This window comes from Choloepus didactylus, chromosome 15 (genome assembly GCF_015220235.1).
Source record: "Choloepus didactylus isolate mChoDid1 chromosome 15, mChoDid1.pri, whole genome shotgun sequence".
Classification (NCBI taxonomy): domain Eukaryota; kingdom Metazoa; phylum Chordata; class Mammalia; order Pilosa; family Megalonychidae; genus Choloepus; species Choloepus didactylus.
This window is the reverse complement of record NC_051321.1, coordinates 16219832-16232630: the sequence shown is the minus strand read 5'-3', so window position 1 is coordinate 16232630 and position 12799 is coordinate 16219832.

Sequence of the window (12799 nt, the reverse complement as noted above, 5' to 3'; positions counted from 1 at the left end):
TAAGTTGTTCCCTGTTGACCCTTGATTAAAGAGAGCTAGTTGGCTCTTTTCTTGAATGACCCACATGCATGCACGTCAGATCAGCCCAATCCCAGTCCATGTACAACACCCTGGTGCCACGGAGTGGAATTGCTACCCATGTTCACAGGGGCCTGGGATATTTCCTGATAGCTGGATTCTGTGCAGACCACTTTTCTCACTAATTGGCATGTGTTTGGCACTCCTGAATAAGTTGGAAGTGAAAGTGTTGACACCTAAATGAATGGATTTGCACCCAAAAGGGTTGGCACTCCTGAGCTCTTCATGAATGAGTTGGCATGCGAATGGGCTGGATGAGTAGCTGATGCACCTGGCATGCCAGCTCCCTTTGCCTGAAGACCTTCTCTGGCTGCTAACGTGTGGGCACACACAGGGCAGGCCAGAAGTGCCAAGGGGTGAACATTCCCAGAACAGCCTTCAGCCAATGGCCGATGGGAGTTGGTGGATATTTGCCTGAGCCTCCTTGCCCCTCCCGTGGGATAATTCTGGGGCCTGCTCACTGTCTCCCAGAGTTCCCCAGTGGAATGGATCCCCAGTGGCTTCCTTCACCCTCCCCACTCCCCTTCTGGGGCTTCCTGAGATCACTCACTCAAATCCCCACCTGCACTCAAATCCCCATCCACAGTCACTCCTGGGACTCTAGCCTGGGAGAAGATGTAAAAACCTTGGTATGGGGACTGCTTGCTATGTGCATGGGGCAGCATGAGAGCCTTTTACTAGCTCCCTGGTAGGTTATTAGAACTGTCTTATGATGACATGGTTGACTAGCTCTTGATCCTTTCAGAGAATCTTGTAAAAGTCAACCTGCATCCACCTGCAATGAGCAAAAGTGGTCAGTTCCTGGGTAAATGGTAAACTTCACGCCAGACCAATGAAAAATTGGGCAGCTTCAGTTTGAAAAGAAAGTGCCTCTCTGTTGAGGTGTCTCTGTCCTGTCAGGTTCTGACAAGTGTCAAGGGCAGCTCCCAGAGGAGTCCCAGACTTCCCTTTTTGTATCCTTCCCCTCTTTTCCCCACAACTATTAGGCTTTCTGCCCCTCAAGCCCTCCAAAACCTACCTCAGGAAATGGAGTTGATCGACAAGGTGTGAGTCTTTGGACAGCACAGCCTGAAATTAAAGACATGCAGCACTGGGGGTGGGATTTCAGGCAGCAGCCGTAGGGACTGGGGTTTTTATGGAGTTCCTCGACATCCCTGAAGCCACAGTAACAAGCTTAGGTTCAGCAAAGCCCCTCGAACCCGAGCAAACTCAAGACTGGTCCCGCAAGTAAGAGCACAGGCTCGGCTTGAAGGCCTACTCCAAGCTCAGTTTAACCAACACTAATTGAGTGCTTGCTGTTTGCCTGGCTCTATGAGAGCTGCAAGATATCCAAATGACCCATGCTCAGACACCATGCTCAGAAAGGTGGAGGTGACATCACAGGTGGGACTGAACCTTGTGGTAACATCACAGGTGGGATTGAACCTTGTGGTGACATCACAGGTGGGATTGAACCTTGCAGCCACTCCCTCCCGCAAGGCAATGGCCAGTCCTGTCCACATGCAAATATGAGTTTGTCAGGGATACGCAGTATGCAAACCGAAGGTCCTGATGATTTGCTTATTTCATTTGCTAGTCGGTTTTTTTCCATGGTTCTGAGGAAATGGCCCAGCCAGCCTTCGCCTCATTTCTTGCCCCTCTGTCTCTTGCAGCCCATTCCAGCCACCTTGGACTGTTTGCTCCCTCATCCCTGGCAGGTATGTGGGTTCAGGACTCCAAGCCCTGGCCCAGTGGCTCTCAGCCTTGCCTGCCTACTGATGCCCAGGAACTTCAGAGAATTCATGCATTGTTCCCACCCCCAAGATTCAGACACCATTGGTCTCAGGCACTGTCTGGGCATTGGGGCTTTCAAAAGGTTCCCAGTGATGCCAATCTGTGGCCAAAGTTGAGAATCCCAACACCAACACTACTGAGATAATCCTTCTTCCTTCTGGGATGGTGAAGACTTACTTCTGAGGCTCAGCCCAGATGTCCCCTCCTCCAGACAGCATCCCCCGACTGCTGGAAGCGGTTCTCCTTGCCTCCCCTGTGCTCCCACTGCACCCAGTGCACCCCTCCCTCCTGCACAGATTGTAACTCGGTGCTCACCTTTTGTCTCCTTCCCTAGGCTCTGAGCTGTGCAAATAAAACAACCGTGTCTTCCTAAAAGAAATCTTCACTGCTTTCTCTCTCTTTCATTTTTCCAACTTTACCCTACAGCCTCTGCCACATATGGGGGTCTACGGGGAGAACTTAGCTACACAAAAATGCCAAGGAGAGCACCCATGACCTACTGCTCCGAGCCGAGTTCTTTACACTCCATCTTGTCTAGTGCTCACTGCTGCACTCTTAGGTCCAGTTGTCCCCATTTTATAGGCAAAGAAACTGAGGCTGAGTAACTAGCCCAAGGTCTCACTGCTAGTAAGTGACAGAGCCAGGATTCACACCCAGGTCCAGTCTGACTCCGACTCAGTGGATCTCAGGGAGCCTGCAGCCTCAACATCCTCTGGGAACTTGTTGTAAATGCAGATTCTCAGGCCCCACCCCAGAACTGAATCAGAACTCTGGAGGCTGGGCCCAGCAATCTGTTTTAACAGGCCCTCCAGGTGATTCTGATGATGTTTGAATCAGAATGTTTGATTTTCGTGTTTGAGAACCAAAGCTCCTGCCGCTGAACTCACAACCTTCCTGAGAGCCCCCACCCCCACCCGCGCCTGTGGGGACGTCTGTAGGGGGGCAGCCTCGGGGAGCCATGAGGTCTGGGTTCCCGGGTTCTGAGGGAGGCCTCCGGCTCCTGCAGACTTGAACTGCCCCTGTACCATTAACAGCTCATACTCGACTCCATTCCTGCCTGCCCGGGTCATGCTCGAACTCCCAGCAGAACAAGGCTCTATGGGAGGGGGGGCTTGACGAAGCCTGAGAAGAGGTCTCAGCTTGGCTAAAGTTCACCTCGGAATTAGGGGGCCTGGAAGTTGTCCCCGAAACTCCTGGACTCTGGAAGCAACAGGGTATTTTGGTGATCATCTGCTGGCCTCCCATAACCGGGAGCAGAAACGCCCCCACCTCCACCCCACCCTTCTGACTTCTCTGTACCGGACAAGAGCCTTTGGTGGGACGCTCTGACACGGCGCAGTGGGGGGCGTCCTGTCCACTCGTCCACCAGCCGGGCACGTGGCATTGTCGGCATCTCTTCCCACTCCTTTTTTTCTGCCGACCGGAAGAAGAGACTGAGGTTCAGAGGCGTTAAGCAGTTCGTTCAAGATGGCACAGCCAAAGAGAGGGGTGACCGCTCCGGAGGTCATGGGGCCTGCGAGAGTGGGCGCTGTCAAGGGAGGGGCAGCGGGTGGCTGTCGGGAGTGGGAGCTAGCCGGGAGCCGCGGGGGTGGGCGCAGGAGCCCCTCACCCGGACGCGCGGGCGGGGTCCGGCCGCGCGGGCTGCGCTCCCCCAATTGGCCACCAGGTGGCGCCACCAGACCGCGCGAGCCCCGCGCCCCGGGGCCAGCAGGTGGCGCGTCCGCTACTCCGGGGCTGGTCGCTCCGCCGCCGCCGGCGCCTCCCGGGAAGGAGCCTCCAGGGAGGGGATGTCTGCCCCCGAGGTCCCTTGGGGAGGGGGAGCCTCGGGTCCCCGTCCCGCGCCTTGTCTCTCCGGGAAGAGGTTCCTCAGACCCCTGTCCTCTCAGTGACCTCCGGAGAGGGGCCGCCGGGACACCTGTCGCCCACCGCGACCCTCGCGAGGGGGCGCTTCGCACTCGCGCTCGCGGTGGCCTCCCGGGGCGGGGGTGGGGGCTCAGACAGCTGACCTCTGTCCCTCAAATAACAAGTCCTGCTCAGCTCAAATCTGTGCTGAAATTTTAGCACTCGAGTCACCACCACCGGACAGGCGGTGTCCTGCCAGCTCCCTTTCACATTGGACGCTCCCTTCCCTGAGCCCCCAGCTCCACTGGGTGAGCAGGCCCTCCAGGCAGAGGGTCTGCAAGGGGCGACTCCAGACTTCCGGTTGCTCGAGCCAGACCCCTTGGAGGCTGCCTGGACTCCGCTTTCTTCTCTCTCCCAGGCTGACTTGGGAGGCACGTGCGCAGCGTTTAAGAAACCCCAGGCTTGAATTACCTCCCAGAGCTTCCGGGGGCAGCCAGTTTCGGGTGGGGAGGGCATCTGTGTATTTTAGGAACTCCCAGGTGACTCTAGTTATGTATTCATTCATTTACTCACCCACAAGCCTTTGTTCAATGACTACTGTGTGCTGGGCACTGGAAGGATAGACCTTGAGAAGTGAGTTCCCGTGTCCTGGCGCCTAGTGGGTACTTGAATGTGTTTGCTGGGTGAAGATGTGCCCCCGGTCCCATCGTCCCCGTCCCCCCTCTCCCCTTCCTGGGACTGGAGAATCAATATGATGTCCTAGATAATAGACCTGCTCAGGCTGAGCTGGGTCCTCAAATTCCCACCCATGCAGCCCCACCTGGCTCCCTGGAAGCCAGGCACACGCAGGCTGACCAGGGTCTGGCCGCTGGGCTGCTCCCATGTTGCCATGGTGACCACTCTCTGCTGGGCATTGAACTTTGAAGTTGACTTGGATGCAGAACAACAAGGACCAACCAAAGGCTTCCTCAGCCTTGGATGCAAATTGTGGCTCCTTTTCATCCTCTTTAACTGATCTGCTTTTGTTCTTGGCCTTTAGATCAGAGAATACAACTCTTTTTAAATGCTATAAATTCAAAACATAGGCAATTAAGGGACCCTCTTTGAGGTTCGAGCCCCGCATTCATCTCTTCAAAATGCAGCTGCATTTGTAGGAAAACAGAGATGAGTGTGCAAAGGGTGACAGTGTGCTCGCTGGGGAGTCAGTGTAGTTCAAGACTGACCAGGTATCTGTTCTCCCTGGGGTTACATTCCAGATAGCCTTTCTGTGCCTCAGTTTCCCCACTGTACAACAAAGGGGTTGCAGTAGCCTGGAGGTTTTCATACCATGTTTCCCCAAACCTAGACAAAGCTTCCCATTTCCCACCCCTGTTTGGGCCTGAGTAGCTTTGCTTTGCTCTGTTTCATGTACCCCACTTTCCTACAGCATTTTGTTGGAAGAAGGAAGCCCATAATTTTAAAAAATTAGGAAAAAAGGGGGTGAAAACCATTAGCCAAGAATTCCCTACATCTTTTTCCAGGCTGAATGTTCTGTGAGGATTCAGCCAAGAGGATTGCTGGTTCTCCCAGCTGTTAGGACAAGCAGGGGCTGATGAACAAAACCAGGCAAAGTGACACTTAGGATGCAAACCTGCAGCCAGGGACTGCCGGGGTTGACGACATCCTGCCTTCATTAGAAATAAAATTAAGAACCTCTGACAGTGCTGGAATGAAGCAAACCTTGTGACATTCCTCACCCAGTAGACCAATGACTTCACTTCTAAGGTCTCTGCCCTGCTCAGCCTCTCAGATCCCACCTGGGCTTCGAGGCCAGTCCCTCACCGGGGCCAGCAGCCTCCAGGGACGCCCCTCCTCTGAGCTTACTCACACCCCCTCTGCCCTCCCCACATGCCCCAGCTGGACTGCCCATTCTTGGAGCACAGATGTTGAAGGATGTTAGTAGATGAGTTGCTGGGGGCTCTGTTGATGCTACTTATTCTCCAGGCTTGTCCTTCACCTTGGCCCTTTCCAGAGTTTTCTCCTGAAATGCAAGAGAGTGTGCCACAAGTATCATAAGCTGTTTCCTTTTTCTCCCTCCTTACCTCCCTCCTTCCTTCTGTCCCAACAGGTGACACAGGGATATCAGGCCCCAATTACAAAGACGACTTTAGTCTTTCCCAAAAGCCATTTATACTGTCTGGGAGGGCAAATGGGAAGTAGATTGGAGAAGGTGTTTTATTGACTATCTCTTGTCTTGAGTAGCTGCAGGAAAGCTTTATTAACAGAGCAAAACCAGACAGTCTCATTGTGGGAAAATCATGTTGTCGCCTGGGTCCACTTCAGGTACAAGCTGTTATTATTACCCCAGGCTGAGTCTCCTCATATTTTTTCTTTAGGATGCACATTCTCCCTCTCCATGAAGGCCAAACTAATGCAAGAGCAAAGAGAGATCCTGGGTTGGAGAACAGCTTAAACCAAAGCACCCTGAACTTGGTGACGTCATCCCACCATGTGGGGCAGTTGATATTTTGCTTCCTTGACTAATCATAGTGGGGTTCACCAGGGAGTAGAGCCTCCTTGAGGGTTGAGACTGTACCTCCCGAATTGCTCAACATGGTCCCAGGCACACAGTAGGTCTGCAGTAAAGGGGTGGGGGATAAACTGCCCACCACTGGCCAGGATTGGTGGCCTCTTGGCATCTCAGCCTTGGGGAACCCCCTATTTCTGGTGGAGGTTACAGTCACCAGCAATCCCTGGGGGGCCACTCAGCCCCCTCTTATCCTGGGAGATGCAAGTGGTGGGAACAGAAAGAAAGGGCCGTGTCAAGGTCTGAAGCAGGCTGGTCAGTCGGTACACATTTTACAGCCCACTTCACCTTCTAGCCCAGCTGCCGCAGCCCCAGATAGGACACACATTTGGAAAAAAGGTCAATTTTGAATGTAAATCCCAACCCAAGTGGTTTTCACCCAGTGCCACACTGCACTCATGAGAAGTCCCAAGTGGAAGGGTCAGTTTCTGGGAGAACACACCCACGAGGCCTTTTCAGATCTAATTTTCGTCAGGCATTCTGCAGCCAGCCAGCTTAACAGGTAGACTCATCAGCATCCTCCAGAGAGTGGCTCCTGCCTCTAATCTCTATGGTTCTGATGTTGGCTTGCTGGCAATCCACGGCTTAATTCAGTCTCAGCCTGTCACATGGCCATCTTCTCTGTCTGTCGGTGTCCACATTTCTCTCCTTAAAGAGCACCAGTCATATTGGATTAGGGTGGTCCTCATCCTAACTAATAATATCTTCAAAGACCCTGTTTCCAAATAGGATCACATTCATGAGACCAGGGTTTTGGATTTGAACCTAACTTTTGGGGAAACACAATTCAATCCATATCAAGATGTATTACTTTCATAGTAAGATAAAAGCACAATAAAAATTTTTTTTTATAATTATTGGGATGGCTTCCCACAAAAGGACATTTTTACCAAAATCAAACTCAACAGGTGTTACTTGTGCATCGCTCTGGGTGTAAAGCCTAGTGATGGGTCACCACGTCTTGTGACTCTCAGCCCTGTCCTCTGGGGTTCCCAGTTGGAGGGAGCTGGCCAGGCTCTGAAAGGCCACTGAGTCGCCTGCAATGAGGTGGACTGGGGAAAGGCCAGGGTTCAGACAGGCTTGGGTTCAAGTTCTTGGGTGGTGGAGAGATGGAGGTGGAATCAAATGCTACACAGCTCAGATACAGGGGAACAAGCGGGAGAGGGAGGGTGCACAGCTTCCTGGCAGTGGTGACGGTGACATTATTTTGAGGAAGTCGTCTCATATCTCTTCCCTCCCTCTCTCCTTCCTTCTCTCCTTCCCTCCCCGCCTCTCCCTACTTTCCTCCTTCCTTCCTTTCCTTTCATTTACATGAAGACATTAAAAACACTTTTAAAATTAGCAACATGTATTCATGCTGCTATTCTGGAAGACATTTGACGTTGTCTGGGAAGGGTGTAGCTATGGGTGTCCCACCACCCAGAAGTTCCTCTCCCTCTATTGACCGTAGAGAACCACGTGTACACGTGCACACATGCTCCAAGCACATGGACATAAATCTCCACAGCCACACAGCTGATAATAGCCCCAAACAGGCGATGCCCAAACATCCATCCACAGAAGAATGGATAAATGGATCATGACGTGGTTATACAATGGGATACCCTACAGCAGCAAAAATGAACAAACTTGAGCTATGTGGGATATGGGATGAATCTCACAAACAATGTCACACAAAAGAAGACACATAGAGAAAGAACAGCTACAGAATTATTCCTCTTCTATAAAGATAAAAAAAATGGTAATCCTCAACTCTATCTTTAGGGAAACACCATGGGTAATAAAAATGGAGAGTGGTTCCTTCCATGGGGAAGGGAGGTGATGGGAAGATGATCCCAGGGGCTCCAGGGTTTCCAGCAGGATTTTGTTTCTTGACCTGGGTGAGGCCACCCTGGAGTTCACTGTATGATTACTCTTTACACTGTATACAAATGTTTTGTGTCCTCTTCTGTATGGATATATCTGATAATCAAAAATAATAATAATAAGGAAAATAAAAGGAATAGGAGCTTGTGATAAATAAAATTCCAAAAATATGGAAGGGCATAAAATTGCAGGTGGAAAGTAAAAAGCGTCCCCGTCCGGTCTTCCCCTTCTACTACCCCTCTGGAACTAATTACCTTCAACGCCCTCGTGGTACCTATCGGAACTGGTCTGTATTTTGCACTCGCACATACACATGCAGCCTTTTTAATTTCCTTGTTTGTTTTCATAAATTGGATCTTACCAAACATGCTGTCCTGTGAGCTTTGGTTTCGCTGAAGAATAATATCTTGGAGATTTTTCCTGGCAGACAGCAAGCCAGCTAATTTCCTTAGATGGCCACTGGGAATTGCCCTGGAAGGTTGACCCTCACCTTACTTCCGCAGGCCCCTGTTTCACCTTAGGAGGTTTCCAGGGGTTTCCTTTTACAATACTGCAGCCTTACGGATAACTTGACATACACACGTCTTAAGTAATTTCCAGAGGATGTCTCAACCTTGAGCATTTTCTTCCATTTGGCCAGTTTGGCGAAGCCTGGGGTTTGTTGTGTAAGACGTTTGGTCCCTCCACACTACCATTTTAAAGAAGGGATTCATTTTCTGTTCTCCTTCTCCCTAGAGGAATTAGGCTTGGGATATCAAAAATGAGGCCCAGGAAGTTACCCTGTTAATAGCAGCTGGGACTACCTGTGCAAAAAGAGTGAACCAGAACCTTCTCAAAATGTTCTTGAAGAGGGGAAGCTACAACCCCCACCCCCTACCCCACTGCCATGTGTTTTCCCTCCTGCAGCACCCAAACAACGGTTTTGCTGGAGACAACATCTTCTCCAACAAGACAACATTCAATATAAATCCAATTTGAGCATAATGACTGGGTCTCTCTCCCCACCCCGAGATGGTGATGGTGATTTCTCAGATGCCTTTCAGTTACAGACAAGTTTCTGAACAAAATAATTAGGTTTGAGTCTTCACAGCCTGCCCTATTGGGCTATTGATTATCCACTAAAATCTCCTTCCCTGGGGATGTCTGGGTGTGGAGCCAGCATAGCAAGTGGGCACAAGGAGCTCTGAGCAGGAGGTGGGAGAGCTGTTTTGGAGTCCGCAGCTCCTCCAGGGTCCTCTGCTCCAGGCGACCACCTGTGGGCACCTGCTGCATCCGGCGTCACTGGCCCCAACCCACCACCCATGGGGATCCTGGCAGCAGAGGTCTGGTTCTCAAACCTGGATGGCCTGGGACAAGGCCCCGTCTCCCTCTGGGTCTACTTTCTTGAGTGTGAAAGCAGACATCAGACTTACTACTCTCCAAGCCTCCCCTAGCACCGAGGTTCTCTCCCAGCACCGGCCAACAGAAATAAAATGCAAGCCACGAATGTGAGGTCAATGAAAACACAGGTCACTGAACATTTCCTAGCAGCCACATTAAAAAAAAAGTAAAAAGATAGGTGAAAGTAGTTTTAATAATAGATTGTATATAGGCCAATGTATCAAAAATAATTTCATGTCAACAGGAAACGGTATGAAAATTATTAATGAAGTATTTTATCTCCTTTTTATACCATCTCTGGAATTCAGGGGGCAGTTTAAACTGTATTATGGCACAACTTGATTTGGCCCAGCTATGTTCGAGTGCTGCACCATCTGTTGGCCATCTGTGCAGATGAGGAAACTGAGGCCCGGCTGGCTGAGGAGGAATCAGCTTTGGCCCCAGGGCTCCTCTCTCTGTTCCCGATGCCTGTCCTGGGAACCTGCTGGGCGAGTGGCTCTGTGCCAGCTGCCCAGGGGGAGACAGAAGGAGGAAACCATGTCCTTTGCCTTCAAGGAGGTGATGTTGGGGGGCAGGGTGGGGGGGATGAGAATGGGCCCAGGTCAGCCTGTGGAACAATGCAAGCTGGCAAATGCTTTTGTGGGGAACAGACCACCAGGGCTTCATGCGTCCGAGAGGCAGGACCCCAGGGAGGGCTGCAATGGTCACCCGAGGCTTTGCTTCACCCCAGGACAGAGGGGACTTGCGAGGGGCTGTGGGAGTAGGAATAGGACCTGGGAAGTTGGAGGGATCAGGGAAAAACATGCATGCTCTTTCTGGGGCAGTGAGGGGGCCAGTCTGATTAGAGCAGAGGGTGAGAATTGGGGTGGGGGGTAATGGGCAAACTTGAAAGCTAGGCAGAAGGATTTAGAAATGAGGTGTTAGGGAGCCCCCGTAGGCTTTCGAGCTGGGGAGGAACCTATTGAAAACATGGTTTGTGGAGACCTGCTGAGTTGTGGATGGATTGGAGGCAGTACCTGGTTTCGGGGAGGCCAGTTAGGAGGCTACTGGAGCAGGGATATGGGGTAGGGGTAGGGGTGGGAGTTAGGGGTTGAGGACAGAAGAGGGGCTATTCAACAGAAAATCAGAGGAATCTGGTGCCATGACCCTTCAGCTTTGATGGTACAAATATGACCACGTGATGACATCTGGGCACTTGCTTCTGGCCAGGCAGGAAGGACATTCTGGGTGGGTGGATCTGCCTAAGCAAAGAGTCAGAGGCAGGAAAGAACAGAGGTAGGGACATGCAGGGAACGGGATGCAGGTAACTGCTGGGTGGGGGGAGGCAGCATGAATGAGTCAATTATTTGGGGCATTAACAAGCAGAGGCAGCAATCACTTCTTGCATCATAAATTGGGTAGGTTTTTCAGTTGGTAGAATGATGGGAAAGAGGCTTGCCAAGGCACAGCAGGCAGGAGGAAGTGAGGGCTTGGTTGGGTAGAAGAAAGTGGATGGCATTTCCGGTGGAGCAAATCCTTTACACAAAGGCATGGAAGCTGGACTGGTCAGAGTGTACCCTTGGGCCTGAGAAGAGTCAATTTGGGAAGACAGAGGTCCCAGGGTGGGGAACTGCCAATTGATGCAGGGAGTTTCAGATGGTGCTCACTGCTTAAGTGACTAGGAAATTGAGGCAACCCACGCACGAGCATTTACTGAGCACTGACTCTGTGCCAGGCACAGTGCAAGGCTCTGGGGATGCAGTGGTGAGCAAGCCTCCAAAGGCTCTGTCTGTTCCAAGCTTATACAGGGGAGGGATGGAGAAGCCAGACATTACTCAGAGTCACAGTAGTGAAACTGCAATGATGATACAGGCCAGGAATGAAAGGTTTAGGGACTTATTAATGCAGAATGGGGGGTACGTGCATAGGGGCCTGGGAACACCTCCCTGAGAAGAAACATATGACCTGAAATGCAAAGGTTAGGGAGGAATTAACTAGATAAATGAAAGAAGGGAGCAGGAATGGCCTGCACAAAGGCCCTGGGGTGGAAAGGAGCAGGTAGTACGAAGAACGGATGGGAGACTAAGAATGAGGAGGAGATAATCAGACAAAGAGGGAGCAGAAGAGCATCCCAGGAAGAAGGAACAGAATGTGCAAAGGCCCTGAGGCAGAAAACCCGTATGGAAAGGAGTCTGGTGGCTGGAATGGGAAGGCTGGGGCTGAGGGGCGTGAGAGGCGGCTGTGGAGGCTCTTCGGGCTCGAGCACCAGCACTTGACTTTGCCTGAACCCACGCAGAGTCCAGATTACTACAAGGGAATCTGATTTAGACCAGAGAGCAAGTGTGGATGGTACACATGAAGCTGGGGAGAGGGGTTGGGGCATATCCCATTGGGTCACATTGAAGACATTTGATTTTATCCTAAGTGCAAAATCATTGGGGGTTTTAGTCAAGAGAGTGGCGTGGCGAAGTCAGGGTTCAGGACCTCGCTCTGGCTGGTGTGGAGGGTTGACTGTGGGAGGCCTGGCTGGGCCTCAGGGCAGCCACTTGGGGCGATCGCAATAGCCCAAGTAAGAGAGAAAGATCATGGCCAAATCCAGCTCATCAAATGCTGCTCTCCACAGCTAGTCGGCCCCTCAGCTGCCTTCGATTACGGCAAACATCCTCAGAAAGGTTAGTGATTCCATTAAAGTGGCCAAACCCGGAGACTCGCATCTTGCAGATAATGCTGCATGAAGCCAGTTAATTCAGTGATTGAATTATTAAATTAGAGCATCTCTGTCTTAATTTCATTGGGAGTCAGCAAGGCAGCCTTCAGGTGGATTGACATTTGCTTTGCCATCCCCTCTTCAAAGCAGAACAGTTGGTGTGGTAGATTTTACACAGAAATGCTCTTTTGCAGTGCAGATGCAGAACTCAGAAAAGCAGAAGCACGAAATACATTTTGTTTCAAATGGCAGCCCATCATTTATATGGATGTTGAACAACTGATAGAGGTGGCTTAAAAAAAAAGCCTCTAACTCTAATGAGTCAGATCCTGGCTGAGACCTTCCACGTGCTTTGAGTGGAATGTTCAGGGTGGTAACTATCAATTACCCAAGGCAGCCATGTATTGTTCTGTTCCTGTATGTCTGCTGAGTTCTTGTCTAGACATTCTATCAACTGTTGAGAAAAGAGGGTTAAATTCTTCCATTCATGACTGCAGAATTTTCTATTTCTCCCTTTAATTCTGGCAGTTTTTATTTCATACATTTTAATGTTCTATTATTAGGTATTCACATACAATGGCATTATATCTTCCTGCTGAATCGACCCC